The 22,207-nt window shown below is 42.9% G+C and overlaps 1 long non-coding RNA gene across 4 annotated transcripts in view; it reads left to right on the top strand.

The window, feature by feature from the left end:
- Nucleotides 1–19,493, top strand: part of LOC113990279 — a 42,731-nt gene extending 23,238 nt beyond the window's left edge. The window contains exons 4-5 of one of the 4 annotated variants that reach the window (XR_005564058.1): nucleotides 9,167–12,272; nucleotides 18,438–19,493. This is a non-coding gene — a long non-coding RNA (uncharacterized LOC113990279). Of the gene's footprint in view, nucleotides 1–9,166; nucleotides 12,273–18,437 lie in introns of those variants that run through there. The other 3 variants (XR_005564055.1, XR_005564057.1, XR_005564056.1) reach the window with 3 other exon arrangements.
- The last annotated feature ends 2,714 nt before the right edge of the window (nucleotides 19,494–22,207 follow it).

The raw sequence follows: 22,207 nt of genomic DNA, 5'->3' as shown, positions 1-22,207 counted from the left end.
CTGTAAAATCCTATCCTTGTATCTTCATGTGATTTTCGTAAAACAGGCAAGATACCAAATTAATATTGTAAAAAAATACTGTTATTATGAATATTTTATAATTTAGCGATTGAACCAACAGTAGGGAATTCTGCACATTATATAAGAGTGCAAGGCTTTGATTTGCATGTTTTTAGTGTAGGAATAAAGCTGTTTGGGGGGGGGAAATAGTATCAGTTAAGCAATTTTACTAAATGTATGAAAAATGAAATGTTATGAGACGGAATATGTATTCATTACGGAATGAAATTGATGTTTGAAGCTAAAAAAAATATATTCTGGCCAAACATCCTTTTGAATATGTTAGCAGATCATATCTTGATTTATTTGTATGTTTAGTGGTGGCAGAAACTGAAGAGTTTGCCATGTTGGGGGAAGGAGGCAAATGATATTTCTGATTCAGATGGGCTGACCTGCTCCTTTCTGCAGGAAAACAACACCAATTTGCTCTGGATGGGGAAAAAATGCTGGAAGAGGTGGGTGTGAGAGGGGGTTTCTTCTTTGAAAGAGGAAATTTTGCTTTCCACCTCTATGCAGAAATGCTGATGCCAGTTGAGGTGGACTCATTTCTCTACAGTGTGGCAGAAAGACCAGGGGTTGTTTAGGTCTTGAGGTGATTTGGGCTGGTGCCCTACACTGCTCCAAGGGAACATCCCATTCCCACTGGGAACATCCGTTTCCCATGGAGAGCATTTGGCACCTCGTGCTGCCTTTGCCCTCCACCACAGTGCCAAGAGGTGGATGATCCGTGCCCATGGTCCAGCTGGATGGATTCCAGACTGCTGGAGACGTGTTGCAGTGTGTGATTTATGGGGGTGGCTCTGGGCACGTGGAGGGAGGCCGGGCAGTGCTGCTGCCAGTTCTGACCCGAGGGCCACCAGCACATGTAGCCAGTGGTGCTCCCACTGGTCCATATGGCCGTGGTTGGCTGGAGCACAGCGGGACACGGCGCTACCAGCACAAATATCTGGGATCTAACACGACCCGTCCTGAAATCTCATTTATCAACAGCCCCAGAGCTCTGCCATGTGCTTGGGAGGCAGGAAGGAGTGTCAGTGTTTGACCACCGTGGCACAGACAGCGGGCAGAGGGTGGTTGTTGTGTTTGTGCGACCTCCGGGAGTCGATGGCTCGTGCTCTGTCCTGGCCTCTGCGAGAGGAGCAGCCAGGATGGCTGTGCTCCCCTGGGATCAGAGAACATGGGTGGGTTTTGGGGTTCGTGGTGTTGGCAGAGCTGCTTCCTCAGGAATGGCTTTGATGAATACATTTTGAATGCAATTTAGTTTGTGGAATGCAAGGGAGCAGGTGGATGCCTTGCAGGACCTCCACCATCTCATGGGGGTGTTCCAGGGACTGCTGGAAGCCACCAGAGCTTCCAACCTGGTGGGGTAAGGGCAAGACAGGCTTAGGAGGAAATTACTTTACAGTGAGGGTGATAAAACACCAGAACAGGCTGCCCAGAGAGCTGTTGGATGGCCCATCCCTGGGAACATTCCAGGTCAGGTTGGACAGGGCTGTGGGAGGACAGGGCTTGGATGGTCATCTCCACCCTGCCTCACACAGGAGTTATTTGGGCAAAACATCACACACATCTGCAGAAGGATGTTGGATTCTGCCATAAAAAGGGCTGAAACCCCAAACCCACTTCTCACAGGTTAGGCAGAGCTCAGTGCTGCTGGTTTCAGCCAGAGCACACTCACCTATTTCTGTAGGTTTAACTCTGCTGTAATGATTAATTTCTTACAAACATGTACAAGGTGGAACATTTAAATAAACAGGAACAAGCTTATTATTAGATGGCAGGTTTTTCTGTGATAGCTCTTATAATGTCATCATGAGTTTATTAAAGCTTACCATGAAAAATCTTTCTCCAAATCTAAGCTCTTTCATACAGCTTCCCGTTTTGATTGACACCAAAATAAAATAACTAACCTATAAATTATAATGTGTGATTTAAATGATAGATAAATGCATTATTTGTAAGGTATTGCGAGGATCAACATATGCAGCTTTAAGAAAATAAAAAAATATTTTACCAAGATAATAATAGGGCAGAACTCAGCTCTTTTTGTGAATATTCCCACTGCATACTGATATCAGATGATCTTTAAGGTCCCTTCACACCCAAACCATTCTATGGTTCTATGATTACTTTTAATAATCAAACAGATCTGGAAAAAAAAGGCTCAATGTAAACAACCATTTCAACTTCATCTTGTAGTTGTCATTTCAACTTCATCCCGTAGCCAGTCCAAGGTCAAAAATGTAAATCATGGAATCACAGGATGGTTTGTGTTGGAAAGGACCTTAAAAATCGTCTTCTTCCACCCCCTGCCATGGGCAGAGACACCTTCCACTAGACAAAGCTGCTCCAAGCAACACTTCCAGGGATGGGGCATCCACAGCTCCTCTGGAGCAACTTGTTCCAGTGCCTTCCCACCTCTACATTCTCCTCAGAGACACCCCCCAGCTTTGTGTCGTCAAATAAGCAGATTTGTGTCATTGAAATGACCCCAAAGTTTGTAGATCTGTTCCCACTCACCTGTTTGCTGACGTTGGAAAGGCAGGTTTCTTGTCATTATTTGTTTTTTTCATGCCAAGGAAATGAAACTTCCTGAACATCCTGTGTTCCCTGGGAGATGCTCCCTTGGAGATGCTCTTGGACACGGTGAGCAGGGCTGAGTTACTCCTCTGCAGATCTGCCCCCAGGCTGTGTCCCACTGCAGGCAGCTCATTGACCAGCAGAAAATAATACACAGTGGCTCCTTAGAACTCGTCTCTTGGGAAAACAGGGATCTCCGGGCAGGGAAAGGACTCCTCGCTACTTTTCACACCCCCTATTTTAAATTAAGCTTTTAAGTCAGCTGTTCTGTAGCCTGGTAACTGCTCCCTGCTGTAAGCAGGACCTCAGACAGATGGAATGTGCTCTGTCAAGGCTCAGACTTGGCTCAGTGAGGCCATCTCGCAGTGCTGGTGCTTGGTGAACACCATTAATGGGCTTTAAATCTACCTGTGCAGGTCCCAGCATGGAAAACGTGGCTTTTGTCCCTGGAGTTTTGCAGCTTAAAATGAGTTAATAGCACATCTCAGGCTAGATCTGAGTGCATATTATAAATGACTAATTTATTTCTTGAATTTAGCGTTTCCTCCCGCTTAGAGTGTGATTTCTATGAATAATTTCCTATATAAAGGTACTTCTTATCTCTTTCTTTGTGGTTTGAATCGAAGAAATATTTGGAAACTGAGGGGGTTGTTACCTTTGTGCACTTGGATGTTCGCGCCGTGTTTTTGGCCGTCTAAAATTCAGTTTCCAAGGCTAAAGGGCAGGTCTTGCAGAGCCAAAATGAGACTTCACAGCACGATGGGAACCCTGCTCAGCATTAAAAACCATCAAGATAGGCATGGATGCTGCAGCTCCGTGTGCAGTCCAAATGTGAGGCAACGTTTACTCTGGATTTATACAGTTTAACACTGCAGGGAGTTTGGGATCTCCATGAACTATAACCTCACCACCTCTAAGGTATTTTAGTGCAAAATCCTTTCGGATCCCAGTTGGTTGGCAGTGGGACTGGTCTCAGAGCAAGGTCAGGAGGGATTATATTGTTGCTTTAGTGTAGTTTTGCCCTGTGTGTAATTCTCAAAATCGAGCTGCACGTTTACTCTTTGCTGACTTGTTGGATAAACCACATCCTGCATAAATACATTGATAAATACCTGATATAACTTCAGCTGAAGAAGAATCAGAGCTGTCCCAAGGAGGAAGGTGACTCCTTTTCCACCTTTGTTTGCATTGAACGTGTTTCTTGTTTCAATGACTTTTTCATGAGAATTTAATCTTTTTGGAAACACTGGGAAAAGCCAGGTAATATATCCTTAAATATCTTCAGTCTTGTCCCATGCCCATATTTTAAGATTAATTTCACAGGTGCAACCAGCTCCTCCAAACATCAAGTTTTTTCTTTTTAACCATAAATGTAGTTATTTTACTCTTCCTTCTTTGTTTTCTTTTTAAAAAGGCCATTTATTAGTCTAAATGAACCTGCACCAGATAGAAGTTTTCTCTAAATTAAATGGAAAATCCATTTTTGGCATATATTTTCTCATGTAATTAACTATCATCTTGTCTCAGTGAATGTAATTTTCAACAGAGGAACTGAGTTTTGGTTATATTTGCTTTATCTATAGGGATTTTTCATATTTTATAGAAGGTGTAGGTGCAGGTAAAGAGGAGAGCAGGTATTGGTGTACTCACTGAGGAGCTGATTTATAGAAATGGGGCTCCCCTGGGCCTGACTTGCAACCCACACACTTTGCCTTTTATTTATTTATCTGGCTACTTAACGCTTCTTACTGTTTCTCTTAAATGAATTAATTTACCCTACAAAGCACTCCTTGCAATAATCAATGACTCATTACACTGAAAACCCGCAGGAAATACTAATTAAATGAAAAATGTGCAAGAGGAATGTTCAACCTCTGTATTTCTAGCCAGCCAGATATTTAGTGCTTTCTTTTTCCCAAGTTCTCCTAAGTTACAGGGGAGGTTTTTACCTTGAGCCCCAGGGAGCTGGGATGGCTTAGAGTGTGGGGATGTTTCCCAGACATGCCAAATCCAGTTCATTCCTCATCAATATCCACAGGAATAAATAATCTGTTTATACACCACATTTCTCTGAGCTCTGCAAGGTTCTTGTTATGAATTCCTTCCAGCTGCTTTTCTCATTCCCACAGCAGAATTGCATGGGAAGGGTTACCCCTTGTCCATCAGTTACTCTAACAATTATTGACTGATAACCACTGGTAATTCCAACCCTCCCCCAAGCTTTGATAAGGATTTTCTGTAGTTATTATGCTCTAAAATGTCTCCTCACCCAGAAAGGTCTTGAACTTCAGGTTGAGCAGGTGACACAGCCACCTTTTTGGGGTGCTTGAATAGACAGAGGTTAATAATATGGAACCTGGAGGTTTTATAGCTATACAAAAGCTGAAACTGAGAGTGGGTTTGAAACTCCTGCTTTTTGAACCATGGGAGGGATTGTGTTCCATTACCTTCAGCAATGGTGGGCAGAAATGGAGGTTTCTTTTCTGCTGCTCAATCATTTTTGGAGAGAGTGTGTTAAGTAAAGCCATAAAATAAAGGGATTAGAACAAGATATAGGAAAAAACAAACAAACAAACAAAAAACCCAAAACAAGAGATCACCACCACTAACAAAAAAACCAAAAACCAATAAAGACAAAAAAAGCTGTGGCAAAGCTCCTCTCTTTGACATCCTTTGCATTCCTGGTTTTGTGCACGTTGATTTTCTGTTCTGGTTGGTTCTCCCCAAATCAATTTTCGCCTCTCTGAGTTTCTTTGCACGTGTTGTAGATTTATATTTTCTTTAAAATCAGTCTGTACCTGAACTCAGGAATATTTTCACCCCAGCAGAGCAAATGAGCTGCTCCCATTTTGGTTTAGCGAGGGATCAAACGCCAGCCTGGGACACACACACCAGCAATAACTACTTCACATTAAAGTAATATGGGAAAAGTGGGAGAATAAGGAAGAGAAGGATGAATTGTTTATTCAGTTTTAAGGCAGCAAGAATTTCAGTCAGTTTAGCTCCTCATGATAATTAATCTACCCAAAGAGCTGTTAAGTGTAACAACATCGAGGATGAATTCCTTAAAGTGTAATTGACCCACAGAAATATGGATGAACCCATGACACTGCCTTTAGTTTTGCTTTTCAGTGATAAATTGCATTAAAATGGTGGCAATGCATTGAAGGTTTTTGTAATACTTTGTGCTCAAGTTCAAGGAGGTGTTGTTTCTGTAGATGTTGGACTGTGTTGTAAGACAGGGAAGGCAGAACTGGAAGGGTAAGTTAGGGGGGGAAATATATTTCAGTCCCAAATGGATGAAACTTGAAATAGAAATACATGTTTTAACCCCTAACTATGGGGTTTTAGAGAGAAAAAATTGGTATTAGTAGTGTACTGAGTCTATTTGTTCTGAAAATCAAAAGCTGGATGTTTTCCTCGCTCCTTTGTAATTTTATTGAAGGAAAATTATAGAAATCTTTGGCTTTTACTCGTCCAATCCTTTCAGTGCTTCAAGGCATTGATACAGGTTACCCAGCTGGCTTTTTGTCTATCTGTCTCCCTCACCAGCCTTTGGAATTCAGTGAGACTGATGGATTATAGCACTTTGGAAATCAAACTCTATATTCTGATGTCTACAAAACATAAAAGAGGTTGGAGTGTGTATATTTTGCCCTCAATCTACAATATATTCCTTGAAGACAAAAGGAAAAAAATCACATAAAATTGTCTCTTTATTTGGAGGTACTTTAACATCAGAGGGGATTTGCTTCCAGCTAAGAAAACATTTGTTCCAGAACTACAAATGTTTGATATGCTGCAGTATCAGATAAACTTTGTTAGTGCACAGTGGCACAGAGCTGATAATTGAAGAACTCTCAGGATTTTGGGCAGTAAAATATCCCCAGTGAGTGCTGAGCTCAGTGGGAAAATGGGATGTATAAATCTGCAGTGAGAGGAGAGGAACAGGAGGGGAGAGTTCTGCACTCAATTTTGGGAACTCCAAACCACCAGTGAAGGAGGTTAAAGAGAAACAAAAGTGAGGAGGTGATATCTTTTGGGCACAAGAGTTATTTTTCAAAGAATTTTCTCATTAAATATAATGTTGGACAAGAGCCCATGGAAATTCTCAAGTCCCTGGAGACTCCTGCTGTCACTTGGCATGGGGGGAGATGATCTGATCTAGTGGAGGAATCAGCCTCTAGCCCTGCATAGTCCCAAAGTACCTCCTGCAACACAGTGTTGGGCATTTCATTCAGTAGAAATGGTCACTGGAGGCACCAAAAAAGATGGAGAAAGGTCCAGGTAAGAAACCCATGGCCAAAACTAATGGATAATCTGGTGTCGTGTGGTGGGGCGTGGAACAGGAACCTGTGAAGAAGCACTGATGCCTGAGATGAAGGTTTATCACATGCAGAGTCAGCCAGCTCTGGGTGATTTCAGAAGTAATTATAAACCTGGGAAGAGCAGGACAGGGAACAGCAAAGCCACCAGAGGAATTTGACAACAAACTCCAGAGAGCAACCGCGGTGCCATGAAGGGGGAGACGCTCGGGCACCTGTTGTGACAGCTGTGCCTCAGCATCCAATGACCAGATCAGGGTGGATAACGAGACAATCTGCTCATTTAAGAGTGTATATACAAACCCAGCAGGGACATGAAACTGTTTTGCTTTGTTTTACTGATAATGTGTTATTGGAGTCATGTCTCTGACTGTGTCCTAGAGTGGGTTCAAAACAATTACTTATGTAACACAGGATATATTTAAGTCAGAGAAATGTGTGTATCTCAATTTCTGGTTAAGAAGCAAAATGAAATTATGTTTTTCCGAATAGATTTATTGATTTCCGTTTTTCCAGCCCAGGGATATCCATCTCAAGGGCTGGATGCCCCTTGCAAAACTTCAGCTGTAGAGTAATCAATGGATGAGACTAAGATGCATCTCTTGCCTGCTGCTGGTTCATACTTTAATAACTGCATTATTCTAAGAGTAAACTCCTTGAAAATAAGCTCAATCACTGCATTCTCCAAAAGTTGGAGCCCATCTCTGGGTGGCTCTATCTGGTCCAGGGTGGCCAGAAAATATCTGGTGCAGCCCCTGCAGTGTCCTCTTGTAGTGCTCTGCTTCACAAGTGGTCAGGCATCTTCTGGAGCAATTTTGGCATTGATTTTGTGGTGGCAAAGGCACAGTTTCAGCAAAGTTTCATCCATATGTGAAAGAAAATTGTATTTGCTGCTCACTTACGGAGCAGAGTGACAACGTCAGGGAAAACAAAAGGAAAAATAAAACTCACAGAGCAGTTCTTTGGGCACCAGGAATTAGCAGAGCCCGGGGACACTGCCCACACTGCAAACCTGGCTCACAAATAATGGCATTGCATGCAAGGGTGACCACTGCTGCTTTGATTTTGAGTGAAAACCCGTGTTGAGAAACTCTGAATACAAAGACAGGACTAATGGAATGTAAATACCTGGTGGGTGCAGCCAACCAGCACAAAATGTATGTAGAGGGAGCTGGAGTGTTCCTGCTGGAGTGACTGTGCTTCCACATCATCGTGTGCAAGGAATAATTACAGCGGGGTTTGTCAGCTGAGTTGGTGGAGGGGGGAATTCTTTATCTATTAATCAATGCAGGGAAGGATGAAGCACCTATAAACCATTCATCTCACTTTAGCTTCTTGTTTATATTTAATTAGAGTTGTTCTGGTTTTGATTGGGAAAAATGGGGGAACCTTGGAATATAGAACTGTCGGATGGAGCACCTTGGAGAGCATTTCCTGCTGTGAGTTCCTTGGGGCAATGGGTCCAGTAGGTTGGACTTTTATCTCCAAAATGAGCATCTATGAATTGCTCACAGGGTAGGAGCCCTAAATCACAGGGAAGTAAGAGATGGTCACAGTGCCAGCACCTCGCCAGTGTGAAGGAAGTTTTCAAAAGTGGGAATTAGGTAATTTCTTTCATCCCTCTTGCCTTGATTTCCCCATTCCTTTATTATTATATATGTGTACAAGGAGGATATTTAACAAAAAACTTCATTTCTCCCCTTTTTTTCCATAAACCACAGTCAAAACAGAGTGAGACCAATGCACTTCTTACTATTATTTTTTAATCCCTTGTGAAATTGTTTACCTTTTCTTCCCACAATTTCCATGGGGATTATAGATAAGGCTGCAGCACCTACACATAGTTAAGAGATGTTTTATAACTCACATGTACTGTGTGGTGCAGAGAGATGCCAACTGCAAGCATAGAAAACCCCAGTGTGTCACTTGCGTTTCATTTCATTTTAATCTGACTTTAAATCAGTGATATTTTCTCTTTTTTTGGTAAGAGAGTTCTATAAAATGCTTTTATAAATCGAGAAGTTATTGCTAAACCTTGGAGTCCCACCTACCAGCCTCGAAAACTGCAGCTTCACTAAAAACCACGCAGTGAATGTGACATTCCTTGATGCATGCTTATTATTATGGTAAATATTTCTCTAGGTAGTGCCTGGTAATGTTAATTAATTTCAGATCCACCCTTTTTTTGTCCACGTATGCAGATTTCAAATCTGTGCCTCCACCAGTGTTGACACGGTGCAATGATGCAGCCGAGCTCTCAGATGTCTGGCTCGAAGAGTTGTGAAATGATCAAGCAGACAAACCCAACCATTTCAGCCTTGTCAATCTAGTTCTCAGTGGACAGATGCCCTGGTGCTGGAAAAGCAGCATGCCCTGCAACACCTCTTGGCAGTGTGGAAAAAGAGCCAGAGATGTCCCAGACACGAAGTACGACCGGATTCTCAGCTCAAAAAATCAGGTTTGTGGCCCCACTGGAGCTCCTGGGTGAGGCTGTGTGGGGACACGTGTGGGACCTCTGGTTTGGGCATGAGGAAGGGATTTCTGGTCTCTCAGATTGTCCATCTGATCTGCTTCTGGAGCAAGTTGTCTTGGATTAATGGGTGATGATCCAGATTTGTGCATTGAGGGCTTTGGAGTGCACCTGGTTCATTGCTGGAGTTTGTGGATTGCATAATTAATTAATTAAATGGTATAATTTAAATATTTTCTTGGGTGCTTATCCAGCAGGAATTGACTAAACTGTCTGAGGAAACAGGAGGTTTTGGGTTTCTGTTGCCACACCAGCAGGGACAGCCCTGTCCTGACTGTCTGTGGTCATGTCCCCTTGAAGGCCATCACTGGAAGTCCCATCCCAGGTGTCCTCTCAGGCACAGCAGGGGAGGGGGATGAGGCTTCAGTTTGCCCTGTCCACGCAGCCCCTGGGCATGTCTTGGTAGGCACAGTTCCAACAAAGCCCAGCCTGGTGCAGCTGAACCCACCCCGGTGCACAAAACCTGGAAATCTTGCAAGGTGGGTTTAAAACCCTGCAGAACCCACTGAGTTCATGGTACAGAAACCTGGCAGTGACTGGGATGGGCAGGGAACTCTTCTGGTACAGAGGAGGTTTTCTTTTTGGCTAACGAGTTGTTTTTAATGTCACACGTGGCATCACAAGATCTTGCAGCATTGGGGCATTTTTAATGAATTCCTATCACTTGCATATTAGCAGGAATATTTCCACTGCAGCAAACCCCATAAACAGTTCCCACACTGGGCTGTGTTATACTGCCACCAGAATTGGTTCTTCTGATGGTTCATTTCTTTTATGCTGAGAATTCAGGACCAATTCAGCTTGGTTTTATGCATCATTAGAGATTTACAATTACTTTGCTATAGTTTCTTTCTGGAAGCCTATCTCTCATGGTTAATGCTATGGGAGTCCTGTTGTGTAGAGACTGGTATGAGCCACCTTATAGCAATAAAGCGTTTGAGAAGGATTTAGAATTATGAGGGGCTAAATTCTCCGTGCACAGACTGTAATGCTGTTATCCCTTGCTGAGCTTGGGTTGAAACCTTTTTTTTTTTTTTCTCTCCCCAAATTGGAAAAAAAAAAAAAAGTGCTCTTTCTTCAAGAGGTTTTGAATCATTTACGTGTAATTTTTTTGTTGCGCCGCTGCAGTCGGAAATGAGGAATTGTGTGAAATTCCATTTGGATTTCATGATGCTTAAAATACATTTAGGTTGTATTAGTATCTAACGAAAAGAAGGCCTCCTCATTTTTTTTAGATCTCGCTTTTAAAAAGTCTAATCATTATTTGGGACTTTATTTGGATTTTTTTAATATTTTGGGGGGGTTGTTGAAGGCAATAACTTCACAAGCTTTGCCCTTGCACAATAAGCAGTGGCTCTGTGGGTGTTATAATCCGCATAATTCACATTTTACATAAATACAGTACTGCACTGAAACAAACATGATATGCAGTGAATAATATGGGCCTGATCTAAAGGCCATTAAAATCAATGAAAAGATTTCAAATTAACTTTTATAGCCTTTAGATCAGGCTCTAAATGGGCAAATTACAGTTATGGAGTTTCCCATTTACATACCTGTGTGCTGCATTTAATGTATTTTATGGAATTGAAATTACTTGGTCCTCTTTTTCATGCTTTTTTAGGCTAAGAATTTGCCAAGGGCATCAACAGCAGTTTTCCCAGGCTTCAGCACAAGGATTATATAGTCAATCCACAAATGACTCCAATCTTTGAAGAAAGGGACATGGTTATCAGAGAGGCTTTGACGACAGCAAGGACTGGAGCACAATCTACCTTTTTCCATCAGAGATTCCCATTCCCTCTCATTAACATACTCAGGACATCAGCACAGCCATCAGTCCCAGGGGAATCACCTCAAACTTCTCAGGGAATATGCACAAGACCTGGCCCTGTGTTATTTCAAACAGATCAAACCAGATGTGCCTTGTGAAAGGTTTGGAGAAAGGCTGGGGCACAGCAGCATTAGGGGAGGGATTCACAGGTTGCAGGGAATTTTCAAATCCATTGTTATATCTTGGTAATCTTTCTTATTTCCCAGGGTTTTTCAATCCCAAAGAGGATGCAGAGCTGCTCTGTGATATCTGCTGCTGCTGTAAGTGTGAAAGGAGGTGCCTCTACCTGCTCCTTCCCAGCGCCCTGTGATGAAAAATGCCTTTGGAGGAACACTGGAAACAAGCCATCAAAATATCTGATTAAACCTCTTAGGAAACTCTCACTAATCACCTTCTCTGCTCTTGATGGAGTGTATTTATGCATTATAAATATACTTACTATGTGTGTGTGCTCCATAAATCACATCCAGCACTTGTATATGATGTATAAGCACATTCTATAGAACACACACAAATACAGATGCCAAACTCCCACAGAGTTCATCACTGGAAAAATGTTTGAAGGATCTGATCCTTAATATTTAATGAGCAAGATGCTATTTCCTTCCTCAGCTTTTATCTCTGGTTTGGCATAGTCATTAAATTCGTTGTTTCCTTGCAGGATTATATAATTTATGACCTAATTTTAGACTTTTGCGTAACCGCGTTGAAACACTCGTGGCGGATCCGGATTTCTCTGCACGGAGCGTTCCAGCATCAGACACCAGCTCAAACATGACTCCTGTGAGCTGCCCATCAGCAAGGAGTTAGAGGCATTAAAGGCAAACAGCCCAACAATATTCAGACAGCATTACAGGATTAGATGGTGGGGGTTTTTTCCCTGTAAAAATCTGATTTAGCAGCACTTCCCAAGCCGTGCGCAGCGGCCACCAGGAATCCCCAGGTACTGCAGTCAGCACCCAGCAACTCCAATTTCTGACTTTCAGACCCCTCTGGGATAAACTCGTTGTAGGGAGGGCTGGAGAAAGCAGGTGAAGAATGATTTTAAAGCCACTGCCAGCCCCTCACCCTCTGGAATTTCTCCTCAGCGCCAGCCTGGCTGCTGGGCTGATTTTTTGCTGCACAAGGTGTTGCCAGATAACCCCTAAATGAATTATTCTAAAGCTGTAGCCACATTTTTTTGTGTGTCTTCTGTGTGTCCAGGGTAATTCAGTGGTGCTGTAAATAGTACTGTGAGCTGCAGGTATTTTGTCAATTGAAACCACATTGTTTGGACCAGTCTTTCATCAAATTTAATCTATTGCCTATTGCATTAATGCATTTTGAGAGCACTTTATTCTGGTGTCCCATAGGGAAGTGGCTTGTGGTTGAGGAAGGTTTAGAAGCTTCCTTTGTGCCTGCAGTGCAGTTATGAGGAATTTTTCCTGGTTTTCTACCTTACCCTGGGATATCCAACACGGATGACAGAGTTGAGATGCTGCATCCTCAGAGCAGCACCTGGAGCTGTAGGAACCATGTCCCTGCAGCCCAACACCTCCCTCGAACACAACAACCTAATGCACAGGGTGAGGTGGGTGCCCACATGAAAGAAAAAGCATCCTTAGGAAAAGCTGATACTATTTATTGGATTAAGAAGGATCGGAGAGTGTCTCTGTTTGGCTTTAATGGAGCAGTTCCAGGAAAGCAGCAGCGACCAAAGTATTTTCAGTAGCACATAATTCAAGAGCAAAATCATAATTCCAATTACCATTTCAGGCACTCCTGGCCTTGGGAAACCTATGCTAATATTTATTATTATATTATTGACCTCTGATTTCTTCATCATTTACATTAGCCACTCTGATATTCTTAGTAACATCCTTTAAATCATATAAGCAGGTGTCAACAGTGCACGATGAAGTCACATCCTGCAGCTTTTTTATTTACTTAGTCCATTTTTTTCCTGGTAAAATAACAGTGTGAGTTGCATAATCTCACCTCCATGGGGCCTCTAGGGGGGCATATAATCACAGAATGCATTTTCTATAATCTCCCAATATGAGTCAGTCCTATCAGAGGTACAAACAGTTGTACAAAGTCAGTGTTTTGCTCCCATCACTGCCTGACATCATCTTCCACATAACACAAGAAAATATTTACTTAGCTCTTTGACATTAATTGCCACAAAGCCTTTGAAACAAAAAAATTGTGGAAAGCGAGGAACTGAAATGGAATAATTTGATTTAATGAATTTAGCCCATTTTCTGTGTGCAGGAATTAGATTCAGATGCTTTTTTATAATGTCTGGGATGGCCAAGGACACCTCCAATCTCTGTTCTTCAGCGAGGTGCCCAGGCACAAATCAGAGTTGCCCAGAAAAGCTGGAAGCTGATCCTTTTCTCCATTGTTTTCTTTGCATAAGTGACCATTTCTCTGGGGGAATCAAGACACTGCATTTATTTTCCAGGTGCAGGTGAGGTGCCAAAAGCAGCCTGAGGCTTCTCACTGCCTTCAGCAGAGTTGATAAAATTGCATTTGTCCACAGAAAGACTACAATTTTTTTTTCCAGATTGTTCTTGTGATGTGTCAAAAAGTTTTAATTCTCTGTTTGTCTCCTGTACCCACTGCTCATCTTCCTGCCTCAGTGCAGCTCCTGCTGTTCCCCTCCAGAGAGCACAGCCATGGGCTTTTCAGCATCTCCTCGGGAAACATCTGGAGCTGGGGAAAGTGGGACCCATCGGTGCCACCCGGAGAGGGCTGTCCTTGGTCATCTTCATCTCTCATCCATCGTTTTTTTACTGAAGTTAAATCCTTCTGAACTTACATTGCCTTAAAAGGTTTACCTGGCTCGGCAGGTGGCAGGGTTTCACACAGGTTTGGGATCATTTTGGCCACCTTTGGAAGGTTTGTGAGCCTTGCACAGGTTGTCAGGCAGGTGGGCTCTGCTCTGCTCTCTGGGCACGGAGCCCTGAAAAACCCCTCTTGATTTCCACAGGTCAGGAGAGGGAAAAGGGTCAGAACAGCCCTAGATCATGTTTCTGAAGGCTGTAAGTGCAATAATCCTAATCATTAGCAGTTTCTGTAACAACACAGGTTACAGACACGGGACCAAACACCTGCAGGGAACCTCCTCAGGCGAAATTCTCCTCGGCTTCAATCACGTTTTTCCGGAGAAGAGACCTCTGGCTGCGCTCAGGGCCATCCGCCTGTTCCTGGCTGAAGAGGCTCTTCTAATCTACTGCTAAGAGACTTATTAGCAATGTAAAAAGGAACGTGAAGCAAGGAAAGTGTTCTTCCTAGCAGAAATATGTTTTGTAAAATTAGATTTGCTGACAGAAGTAATTGGGCCGACTCCTCATGACTATGGATGCTGTTTGTTGCCCCTTATCTTACCAAAGCAAAGGGTACCAAGTACTTCGAACTTTGTAAATAATTGTTTCCAAAGTGTTTTCTTTTTTTTTTCTCTCTATAAATTCTTTAGAGAAAAGCTGGTTTGCTGGTTTCTAATCCTTTCTCTTCCAAAGCTTCTGAAGCTCAGCCCCTTCCCACTCTAGATATCTTTTATTTTCCCTCTTTGGATTTTAATATTTGTTAGATTACAAAAATCACTTTTAAGGGGAAATGCAGAGCTTTTGCTCAGATTGGAAAAGTCGTTCTTAGAGCTTTAACAAAGTGGTGAAAGAGAGAAAATTATCAAATAGAAGAACTTTTTGCCAGACTCTGGCAGATGTTGTTCTGTGGTGTGGAGATGTGTGTCCAAAGCCTGACCAGCGCCCAGAGCGGGGTCCTGTCCGTTGATCTGGCTGTTTTTTCTCACTCCAGATTCCTGCTCAATAGAGGGATTAGCCCTTTGCTAGTTCTTCATTCCTTCCGGGCTGAACCAGAGCCAGGACTTACTCTTCCCTACCCCACCAGGGCTCGCTGTCTCCTCCGGTGCCAAACAGAGGGGCACTCTTTGCTTGCTAACAGCATTATTTCTTAGTTTTATTCCACTTTTTCACCCACAGCAACAAATATTAATGCAGAAACAGGACACAAACTGTCCCAGAGTGTGTGCTATTAAAGTAAGGTCAGAGCCTGCAGGAAATCCACACTTATTTGCATAAAGCCAGGCAGACTCACAGATGTGGGAAAACTGAAATGCTGGAAAAGCAAGACGTGACTTTCTCAATCATCCTTGCAAGTTGAACACGATTTTTTTCCTTTGTCTATCTGCTATCTATCTATTTCTTCACTCGTTTTGGCAAAACACACAAATAATGAGAAATATCTGTCTGTAATGGACAGTTACCCCCCATGGGGTCTAGCAGTTGATGTCTGGGCAGAGCTGCAAGACCAGAGAAATAAATGACAGCTGCCTGTGCTCATGCTGCCATTGGAGCATGGGTGGGGGTTAAATCCTGGTCTCCAACCTCAGGCAGCAACATAAAGCAGGGAGCAGAAAAGCCCAGGAACCCGAGGTAACTTCTGGAGTGGCAGGAGCTTCAGAGCAGATCCCAAAGGAAGGATCCTTGTTGAGCTGCCTTGTGTCAGTCTCAAACCCAGCACACAAAATCCCATGGGGTGTCTGGTCCAGGTCCAGCTGCTGTTGAGGAATGTTGATGTGTTCATGCCATGCTGCCATTCCCCAGCTGTTGTCCATTGCCAACAGGGGGGGAAGGTAGTTCCTGGGAAAGGCAGCTGTGGCATTTACTTCTTGAGTCTTCAAATCGTAACAAACATCTTCCTTGGTAGCAGAAGGCTCCACCAAGACTGATCTTCTCTCCTTCTCCAAAGCCAGAGGTTTCAGGTCTTGGATGCCATCAGCAGATCAGGTGCTTGGCTGATTATTTGTTCCCTTCCCCAGCTGAGGTGGGAAAGAATTTAGAATCACAGAATCATGAAGGTTGGAAAGGACCCTTAAGATCATTGGGTCCAACCGTCAACCAGCACCACCCACATGTTCACCACTAAACCATGTCCCCAGGGGTCACATCCACACAGTTTTTGAGCACTTTCAGGGGTGGTGATTCCACTACTGCCCTGGGCAGCCTGTGCCAGGCCTTGACAACCCTTTCTGTGATGAAATTTCCCCTAATGTACAATCTAAACCTCCCTTGGTCAACTTGAGGCCATTTTATCTCGTCCTGTCACTTGTTATTGGGGAGAAGGGACTGACCCCCAGCTAAATACACCCTCCTGTCAGGGAGTTGCAAAGAGTGAGAAGGCCCCCCCTGAGCCTCCTTTTCCCCAGGCTGAGCCTCTCCAGCTCCCTCAGCTGCTCCTGGTTCTCCAGCCCTTTCCCCAGCTCCGTTCCCTTCCCTGGGCACATTCCAACCCCTCAAAGTCATCCTTGTCGTGAGGAGCCCAACACCGAACACAGCATTTGAGGCGTGGCTGGGATTTTTTTTCCCCTCAAAAAAAACCCCTGTATAAATCCATGATTTTTTACGAAGGCACCTTCCAGCAGAGCCCAAATGGGAATGTTTGTGTTCCATACCATCCGTCAACGCCGCGGGAGCGGCTCCTCCAGCTCCTCTTTGGTGGCCAGAAGGAGCTGTCAGGGAGCCACTCGGCCGCGGCGCCGGGCGGGGTGGGAGCCATGCTGGCACGGATCCCTCTGCACAGGGGATTTCTGCTCTGACAATTTTTGGCTCCTTTAGGTTACTTCGGAGCTGCACGGAATTTTTAATGCTCTGCACTCTCGCAGGGGCTGACAGCGAACTTAAATACAGATTGCAAAGATAGATCATCTCCCAGCACCACTTTGTTTGCTGCTGCTCTAAAATCATTCCACTTGTTCCTGCAGCTCCTATAAAGCCAGAAGAGCTCTCTATATTTGCTTCCCGGATGCCTTTTTCTCCTCTGCTCGCGACTATAAAAGCAGCTTTTCATGCTCCAAATCAGAGATAAATTGAAATCGCTGCCGAAGAAATAAAACACAAGGCTAATCAAATTGTGGCACAGGAAACAGCCTTCAGCCAGTGCATTTTTTTGAGAGCTATTTTTAGCCTATATTTTTATTTTGTCACTCCATATGGGAAGTCAAACCCATATGGTTTGGGAGAATGGAAGGTTGTGCTTTTATAGAGATCTTGCAAACCATCCCTGCCCGGCCTTGTCCTTAAACAGGGGCTTAAATCCAATTGTCTGCCGTGGGACTGGAGCACTTAAATGCTCAGGCCCTGCCTGAGGTTGTAACAGCACAATTCCCTCCTGATGTGTAAAACTATTCTACATTCATTAAACCAGTCTCCAGTTAACTTGGCTCTTCTTAATTAGGGCTTTTCTCATCCGTACACCTTCCTTTTTTCCTTTTCCTTTTTAATTTCTCCATCATTCCAATGCCCTGATGGATGGGATTGGTCCAGTCCCATCCAGGATGCAAAGCTGAGCATCCACAGCCATCACTCTTTGGAGTAGATGTTTGTGCCCTCCAAATGCCCAAATTAATGTGATTTCAGGGAATATGACTTTTTTTCTGCCCACAACACCGTGGCACCTTCTGAGTATGTTGATGAATAAATACTTGGCTAGAAAATGTCCTGCCTTTCTGATAAACTAAATGTATAAAATTAGAAACATGTCCTCAGTGTTCATCCACTAGAATATGCACTTTACTTGTGTTATAGGTTGTTCATGATACTGAATCAAAAATTATGTGTTTTCTAAGGAATTTTTGGGGTGGTCGAAAACACTGACAGAAAGTTTTTAACCTGGTGAATTCCAGAGGATCATTTTTATGAAATTTTTAATTGTAATCCTGGAATTTCTTCCCTCTGCAGTTTCTCAGAAGGTGGAATTAAAAACAAAAATGACATAACAAAATGCAGCTGGATGCTTTTATAGGTAAAGCAATGAGCAGAGGCTCAGAAATGTGGGTGATAGGGTTTAGTGGACATTCAACTGAAAGTTGGATTTGATGATCTTGGAGATCTTTTCAAACTTAATAATTCTGTGATTTTATGGTGTGAATTACAGAGGCTCAGGGGAGCAAACACCTCGTGGAACTGCTCTGACTGAAGGAAAAGTCATTTTCTGTATTACTTTTGATTTCAGAGTTGTATTTAACCTCAATGTGGAAGGAGAATTGAAAAAAGAGTAGGGTTTTGGCAGGTAATATTTTTACACCTTTTTTTTTCCCCCTTAGGAAACAATTATCCCCCTTTTTGAGGGGATAAAGTGCAATGGAAGTAGGACTGTTCAGTGGAGAATTCCATGTGGCAGCAGAATGGGCAGTATGGAGATTTCTGAGATGGTTTGGACATCACTTTCATGAAGTAGAAGAAATATTATACTAAAATATTTCATCAAAACTGAGACATCATATGGATTATATATTGGAAAATCCAGAAAACAACTACTGAGTTTTTTTCCCAGAGCAGAGATCTTGTGTTAGAGGAGACAGTGTTAAAATAACCAAGCCCCAGAAGGGACTAAAAGGAAAAACCTGAGATTAGAGCAGAGAGAAATTATCAGAATCTGTAAAAGTGATTTGATGAAGCCTTGTTTGTGTTCAAAATCTGTGCTTGTTTTGAAATGCAAAGAACTACTGTTAGTTACATTATTTGCTCAAAGGAACTTTATAGCCAGGAAACACCCAACACTTGTATCCCACTTTTAAAAAAACACTTTATACCATTCTGAAATCCCCAAAGACAGTGAAAACCCTTGGATTTGTGATGCTTGGGATTATTGGAATTAATACAAGTAGTTGGGCTTTCCCCGGGATGTTATTCTGGAATATTTGAATAATAGAACTTCTGGCCCAGGTGTTTGGGGTGTGTGTGTTATATGGGCACATATAACTCACAGGAGCACTGCAAGGTGGACTTGTGATGTCACTGTGATTCCTGGACATCCTTTGGCACCAAAGGGACTTCAGAAGGGCTGGAATTTCATCCCAGGCCAGGAGCAGCTGATGGAGGTGAGGTGGAGCAGCTTCAAGTCAGTGATGTAGAACTGAAAAAATTCTTTGTCATATAACTGATCTCATCAGTAGCCCAGGGCACCCAAATGTCACTTTGGATTTTCTCCTGAGTTTCCATTTACATCATTAATATATAGATAATATGTCAAGGTATTATCCTCAAAAAAAGGAAAGAAATAATTTCTTTATGATATGGGCAATTTGTAGAAGACGTCCGTGTAATTTTGCATTCTAAATGTGATTCATATTTATAAATAAATTTGCATCAAACCTCCAGCTCGCGATGTCATAGTTCTATTTTATCTTTATTTCAGATGCTCAAGAAATGTAAATTATTTTTACAGCTACATAAAAGCTATCCAAAGCTGCCAGGAATAATGAGATACACATTGTGCCATGCAGCCATGAGAAATCCAGCAGTACCATGGTTACAGCCAAACTGGGAAGCCATGAGAAACCAAGGAATATCAGCACATATAGATTCCTCTGGGTCCATTTTGCAAACCAATCTTGACTGGGAAAATTCATATGAGAGAAAATATTTACCTGAAGGATAAACAGGCCCCTAAAATGAGAAGGAACAGTTCATTTCTATGGCAGGGGTTTATTATATTTATTATATTGTTTATGTAATATCAGCCACAGTTGGGCCAGGCTCTGCATATGTGCAAAAATAAAGATATCAGCATTCCTGGAACACAGAAGTGAGGTTTGCAAATGTTTGGTGGGTTTGCTGATGATGTTTGGGCTTACAAAATATGACTTGGCCATGAGGGTGGCACCAGAGAAGGGACATTGGTGTCCCCTCAGTCACTGTGGTAAAAGGTTCCAGTGCCATGGCCTGGGGCTGAATAATAGATTAAAAAATGGGTTCCCCTCATTAGCAATGAACTCAGACAGGTGGAGATAATTAGGGCAAATGAGGGTGTGAAAAACCTCAGCTGATGGTAGTCAAAGCAAGGCAAATAAAAGGTGCAGTGAGGCAACAGGTTCCTTTCCCCATGAGGAGCTCTAAGGAACAAGTTCCCTGGATTTTGAAGAGGATTATCCTCGTTTTCCATGACTGACTGTGGCTGATGCAGGTAGGCCTCATCATTCTCTGGTTTTATCTCATCTCTGACTGCGTTTCCCAGTAAAACTGGGGGTTTGGTGTGAATTTTTGCTGTTAGTTTGCTGCTGGAAGTGTCTTAATCCACCCTACTCTTCAAAGCTAGAATGAGAAAAGCTGATATGCACAGCCCTGCTGACTTGTTGCTATTCCCTGTTTGCTGAGTTACAGGGGTCTTGCTTTAATTAAGCTTAGTGTTAAGGTCAAGCAGTTCCAAGAGTGACCTGATGATCTTGGAGGTCTCTTCTAACCTTTAGAATTCTGACAGTGACTGTGTGGCTGCTCCAAGGCTTTTTGCAGGAGAAGGGATGCAGAAGGCCAGGCAGTGATGATGGGATGTGTCCCGTGTTTTCTGGATGTTTAGAGGAGTCAGCTGTGATGAGCTCTTGGGTCGAGCCTAAATTTTGCAGAATGCCTGTTCTAGAACTGTCACTCCCATTTTATTTTGTGGCACCAGCCACAATCACTTGGTGACTTGGGATCTGCTGCTTTTCCCCTTTGGGTTTCCTCTTCCAGACAACAAAAGAAGCACCAGTTTTGTGCTAAATTTTATGCTGGCACCAGACAGGACCACGTGTGATGCTGAGCCCCTCATTGAGAAGGTGCTGAGCTGTTTAAGCCCTCCAGGTCCTCAGCACTCTGGAGAACTGATCCCTGTGATGCTCAGCTTTCCCCAGAGTGTGGACAGCAGCTTGCAGGGAGCAGGGACAGCCTCAAACTCGAGTCAAAAGCAACTCTTTGTTGTGCTGAATCGGGGCAGTGAATGTTTGTGCATCCCAGAGAGCCTGGCCAGGCCTGTTGACTCCTAAGGACCACTCATGTGCCTTAATTGGGGCTGTGCATGAATGCTCAGCTGGGTGGGAGCAGCACAAACATCCCTGAATGTCAAGCTCTCTTCTGTGCTATTTTGTAAAGCTAATGACCAGCAGGCATTAAAAACCCCTGTTCTGCTCTTTGGAGATGCTGAGGCATCTTGTTTCATATTTGTAAAGGTGAATGCCTTCACCTTAAAAGAAAATGTCTTTATTTTGGAGACGTCGGAGCATAGAAAAATGCAGCGCTGTAAACTTAATGCCCCTGGAAGCTTTAAGATGTTTTAATATGTCCATAACTTTGGAAAAAGGAAAATAAAAAGAGATAATGCTGCTTAGGAACATTTAAAAACAAAAAATCATGCTCAGCAGACAGCTCTTATGACAAGGCTCTGCCCAGAGTGAATTTTTATGCTTGAGTTATAAACCCTTGAAAAATGGGGATCCTAATACAAAAGCTGACACAGCTTTAACCAAAGCAGCTCTAGTAAGTGCTGCTGTAATTATTTGCTCATTAATTACAAATTTTGCAAGACATGAGAGTAACACAAATTGGAAAATAGGAATAATTATCAGTAATAATGCCACAGAAGCTGGACACACTGGAAGTATCTTCCTCTTTAAATTTAATAATAGCAAGACAGCTAGAAAACTAATAAGAAATACATAATTGAAAATTAACCTTGCAAATCTGCTGCTAATAAACCACGGTCCTCTTGTGCTGCAATAATTTTACACAGCCCTTAATTTGCATTTCAAGTGTTATTCCAGGTAATACTTTGTGCCTTCACAACAATTAATATGTCTTTGAATTCCACCAAGAATGCAACGGTTGGATTTAGCCCAGCTGAGGAGTAGGGAGTGGGATAGACTGGAGTTTTTAGCAGCTCAGGGCTGGAATGGCTGGAACCCCAGTGTACAATGGTGATTTTTGTGCTGGCTGTGGTGCCTCAATGCTGTTTTGTTGCTGTTGAATTCGAGTATTGTAGTGTTTCATCCTTCCCTTGTGCACAGACATCACTTGGGCTGTTGGATCACTTGCACTTTCTCGTCCTCAGAGATGCAAGACT

The sequence above is a fragment of the Pipra filicauda genome, unplaced genomic scaffold (genome assembly GCF_003945595.2).
Source record: "Pipra filicauda isolate LSUMZ 115617 unplaced genomic scaffold, ASM394559v2 scaffold281_size1565311_pilon, whole genome shotgun sequence".
Taxonomy (NCBI): domain Eukaryota; kingdom Metazoa; phylum Chordata; class Aves; order Passeriformes; family Pipridae; genus Pipra; species Pipra filicauda.
The sequence above is the reverse complement of the archived record's forward strand: the minus strand, read 5'-3'. Positions and strand labels throughout refer to the sequence as shown.